Genomic DNA, 5745 nt, shown 5'->3' with positions numbered 1-5745 from the left:
AAATACCTTTCAACGTTCTGTTCGGAAGAGATCCCCACCGCCTCGTACTCTTACCGATTTATGGACAGCCCTGTACGAGTAATGGTGTCATTTCTCTCCAGCACTGTTTCAGATATTAGTCGAGTCCATTCCACGTCGTGTTGCGGCACTTCTGCGTGCTCACGGGTGCCCTACACGATATTAGGCAGGTGTACTAGTTTCTTTAGCTCTTAAGTCTAGTACGCTTAAATACAGGAAGAGTTTAACTACACTCCAATTAGTTGTAACAAATAGTACTAAGAATGACATGTTTTTGGGAGATGCTGGTCCCTGAAAAGAGCTCACATATATACCACATACATTGTAATATAAGAACTTCCAATTACAAGGTCCAGCTCCATATATTTTGTACCGTATGGCTTCTTCATGCTCTGTTTGTGACGTAAGACCAACGCTGCATCTCACTGACCACGTTCCTCTCAACGAGGCAAAAATCTGACATGACAGATCCTTCCTCTCACGCTCCGCAGTGTAATGGAATGCAATGCGGAACTTCACGCTGCGACGGCACCGGCTCTTCGTCCACGAATGTTTTCTCGTACCGTGAGAGGACGCTTTTACGGTGTGTGGCGGAAGGTATTTCTCGATCCAGCGTCATTTACACTCTCTCACTTTCTATTAGTGAGCACTGCGTTGGGAGAACGACAGCCTGGAATCTTTCGTGCGTGCTCCACTTACTCTGATTCGCTCCTCTTCGTCATTTCGTGAGCTGTTTATGGGAGGAAGCGATATGTCGTCTAAGTCTTGTTGGAAAGTATTTTCCAGGGTTTTTATCGGTAAACCTCTCCGATAAACCTCTCCGCGATTCCCAACCGCTCCACTGCAGCGTCTACCACTAGAATTCGAGGAAGTTTTGCTGAACGATTTCGCCGCTTATAAACAAACCCGCGAAAATTTATAGTTAAATGCGTAACAACACAGACAGTGAATCAGATTTAGGATGAACTTATTCCAGCATCCGTAGGTGCAGGAAATGCCTTAAGAAAGTGACCCTCTGACCACTCTCATCCGCTTAGAAACTGTCACCACTACGGTGACAATGACTGAACGGCAAGACCCGCAGTTTTAACATTGGGCGACTATTGGTAACAGTGACTACTGTATGCAGCATTTAAAGGAGCTGACAACCGCAAACATAAAAAATTATGTCTTTTCACCACTTTTTCATGGGGTCGCTTTCTTTTCTGTCTGTCAATTTGCTGCAAATATTAGAATTGGTTTTAAACTTTCTTCCTAATGAGCTAGAGACTTGAAACTTTTGGCATAGAACTGTATGATAAAAATTATCTTTATTTCTTGTTTTGTGTGTGGAGGAGGGTACTTTGTATACCGCTGCTATTTCATGAGGCTGAGTGCACCCCATGTCAGTCGTCCTACCCCTTGGCACTACCGGGAATCAAACCAGAATCCTCCGCATGGCAGGGGCGAACAAAAAGTATAAAACCAGCACTTAATTAAAGTCAGTTTTTAATGTTTAACTTTTTCCTTGGGACTGAGAAGTGTATAAAAGAATTTCTCATAGTCCCAAACGTATTCCTAATCCCATACAGAAGGTCCTAAAATTTTTTGACTGTGAATTTTGAATAGCTGTGAAGATTCTTGTACGATTTACAACAAAAAAACGAGAGGCGCATGCAATTTATAACTGATGCATCACCTCCAAACTATTATCTACCGCAAGCGCCCCGCGTGTTTCACTTTAAATCACAAGAGTAATTTCATAGCTATTAAAAATTAGCAATCATAAATTTTCGAAGCTATCTACGTGGGGTTAGGAATCTGCATGAGGCTAAGGAAAAACAGAAAATTCTTCTACGGAATAGAACGAGTTGTCAAGGAGAAACTTTCTCAGTTTGTTTTAAAATTTTACTTTGCTGTCTGTCAGACATTTTATATGTCTGGGTAAGTGATCAAATATTATTGTTTCGCCGTTGATACTAAAGACATTTTAATGTGAGTAATGAGTCTCATTTTTTTCTTCTGTTATTGTAATTACGTACATGATCGTTCTTTTTGAACTGTAGTGGCCTATTTACAACAAACTTCATGAGGGAATAAACATACCGACAAGGAGTAGCCAGAATGACAAACTCCTTAACCAGATGTCTACCAGATGATCCTGACTGAGCACCATATTTGCTTATAGCACGTTTTTGAGCACTTGTTGTTGTTGTTGTTGTTGTGGTCTTCAGTCCTGAGACTGGTTTGATGCAGCTCTCCATGCTGCTCTATCCTGTGCAAGCTTCTTCATCTCCCAGTACCTACTGCAACCTACATCCTTCTGAATCTGCTTAGTGTATTGATCTCTTGGTATCCCTCTACGATTTTTACCCTCCATGCTGCCCTCCAATGCTAAATTTGTGATCCCTTGATCCCTCAAAACATTTGAGCACTTATTCCATGTGAATGAAAATGTGAAAAACATGTCAGCTTCCTGATTTGTCTCTCCCCAAGGTTTGTAATGATTCTAAGTGTAAACTGTGGCTGAACTAAGTTATTTTAGGAATTCCAAAATGTTCTTCTTCCAGCTGAAATTTTAATTGATGGGGACATCTAAGAATTTTGAAGTTTCCAACGTATTTATAATTCCCTCATCATGTGTCACACTTATCAATGGTGCAGCATGCCTAGATGTGCCGAACTGAATATGTTGTGTCTCTTTAAAGGTGATGGTGAGATTATTTGCAGAAAATCAGTCAATGAAACTTTTAAAAACTTTGTTTAGCATTTCTTCTGTTCCTGTATATATGTTTGGGTTGTTATCTTACTAGTGTCATCTGCAAAAGAACTAATTATGCTTATTGTACATTGGAAGGGAAGTGGTTTACATAAGTGAGGAACGATAGCGGACTTTAGATTCAGACTTGAGGAAAATCAAATGTGACTTCTCACCAATGAGAATTATGTCCCTGGTCTACATTGGTTGAAGTGCAGCTTTCTACATTCTTCTGGTTAGATATAACATTATCCACCGATTGACTGTACCATCAGTCACACAGAACCACAGAACTTCAATTTATCTACGACAATTTTGTTATTCACACAGTCAAAGAAAATGCCAACCGGTGCTATTTTGTTATTTAAAACTTGTAAAATATAGTGAGTGAACATGTAAATGGCATTCGCAGTAGAGCAACTCATCTGAAATCCACGTGTCATCTGAGTAGTGAGTGTGCACTTAGTTTTGATTTAATAGGAAAAGGGGCCTAGTAGGTGGTCCCTCAATACGAACGCAGTAATATCTGCAGTAGGGGATAGTGCTGACCTGGAGAATTGTGCACCTAGAAAACATGATGTTTTCTAGTCTGTGTTTCAATCAAATGATTCGACTCAAATTCGAGTCACATGAAGTATGGCGCCCTGGAAACAGTCGAAAGCAGTTTACGACATTTTTGCCTGTTTTTTGTTGCTGTGAGACATAGATTGTGTTTTGTGCAACGTTCGTGAATTTTGACGAGTTCTACGTTTTCGGATGCTGTATAATACGTTAAAGCAATTTGGAGGCTATCAATGATTCATCAATTTACTGTGGGAAAAATTCAGCAAATTTTCAAACGTGTGGACGGTTAAGCTATATTTCGTCGATCGTGCACCATTGTATTTCTTGAAAGAAAGTCTGCGCCTATTGAACACTTGATACTTGCAAACGAAATGCGTTTCTTTCACGACATAACAACTTTTTTGTCTTGAAAGTTAGTGCTGGTGGCCAATATTTTTCTATTTCAACTGTTCAGAAGTGTTTTTAACTTCTCACTGGTTCTTAATTTTATTTCACTTACTGATTGTTGGTATGTAATAGAGTAATAACGTAATAAACAGACTATTAAATACGGTATCGAAAGGACTTTATTGACTGCAACAATTTTGAATTTGTAAAGAAAGACGGCCTGAAAAGTAATGTCTCCTAAAATATTTATGAAAACACTTGAAGCATTTTAAATATAGCAAACTTTATTGCATCTCTATTCTTAGTGTCTACATGTTTTAGGTCTTCTGCCGCTAAAGGGCTTCGAATTGTACCGTGTAACGAGGCGATGTGTAATGTAACTTTGCCGGTGCATGAGAATCAGCGTGCTGTAATCGAGTTTTGAATTTGAAGAGGTCGTCCAGACAATGGCAGACCACACACGAGAGCGATCACCTTCATTACAATCCCTACGTACCCGCGTTCGATTTTCACCTGTTTCCGTATCGTGAAGAACACCTTCGGGGACTTTACTTTGATAATGCCGAAACGGTGCAAGCAGAGGTGAGCTTATGACTCTCCCACAAAGTCAAACAGTCCACAGTGACAGTATCAACAAACTGCCCTCTCGTTGGGAGAGTTGTGTTCATCGCTGGAGTGACTATATTGAGAACTGAATATGTAGGCATGAAGAATAAACGTGTTTAATATCAATAACTTTTGTTTTATTTAAAAAGTTTTACATAAAAATTTAGTAGGCATTACGTTTCAGGGCGCCCTGGTAGAGTATTTGTTCCTAGGTACATGACTACTTTGTACTTTGGATTTTTTTTTTTTTTTACATTTGGAGAAAATTACTTCTCGGGAGTAATTTCAGAAAAAAGCTGCAGCACACATAACGTGAATGCCATTGTTTCAAAATGGAGCAGTAACATACATTAAACTTCACTACAAGGCCCGATAGAGGCGAAACTTACTACTTCTACACCGGTTTCGAAGTTGATCATCTTTATCAAGATACAGCGAATGAATCTCCTACATATAACTAACAGTGTGATTTCTGTTGTTCATACAACGCTGACAGTTTTGTACGGAAGAAATAAAAGCTTGTTCAAGTTGTTATTTGCACATAGGGAACGTCAGAAGTCCCACATCGTCGAGTTATGCATTTTAATGAATTTCCCTGTCACCATTTTCATTTCCCACGTAATAACAAATGAGTCCCTGACGTAATATTCTACGCTTCATAATGGCTTGCATTTCGAGAAGGAGATTTTCTCTTCCACATCATTACGACAGGCATTAACAGCTGAATAAGTGCCAGGGGGAATTACGTCCATATCACAGGTGGAGTGGGATAATATACTACCAGTTTACGTGAACATTTCTATTAATGTAAGCTTTAATCTAACGCTAGTTAATGAGCTGGCAGTCGCGCAACGCAGCGTGGAGAAACAGATAGCGTAATCTCGTTGAAACACATTTACTAATTGAGAAAAAAGGAATCTTGATGCGGACCCGACAAGAAAAATGAACGAAATCACAATAGCTGGATCACATCGAGTTAATATTTTATCTTGAAACTAACAGCCCCGCCAATGCTGCATGCTCAGCGTGTTTAACAGCAAGTAATCTCAGCATAACCGCTCGCTTGGAACTGACCATATCGCAGCAATGGGACTGTGCCATTTCAGTAATTATATAACGAAAGCAAAGCAAAGCAAAGCACACCTTCAGGCACAGCTTGGTCTTGTTCGGCATATACTTTTGAGTTCAGAATTTAGTAAGTTCAAATGGTTCAAATGGCTCTGAGCACTATGGGATTCAACTGCTGAGGTCATTAGTCCCCTAGAACTTAGAACTAGTTAAACCTAACTAACATAAGGACATCACAAACATCCATGCCCGAGGCAGGATTCGAACCTGCGACCGTAGCGGTCTTGCGGTTCCAGACTGCAGCGCCTTTAACCGCACGGCCACTTCGTAGTAAGAATCTGGTGTATGTTTCCCTTTCTTTCATG

This window comes from Schistocerca nitens, chromosome 8 (genome assembly GCF_023898315.1).
Source record: "Schistocerca nitens isolate TAMUIC-IGC-003100 chromosome 8, iqSchNite1.1, whole genome shotgun sequence".
Taxonomy (NCBI): domain Eukaryota; kingdom Metazoa; phylum Arthropoda; class Insecta; order Orthoptera; family Acrididae; genus Schistocerca; species Schistocerca nitens.
This window is presented reverse-complemented; position numbering follows the sequence as displayed.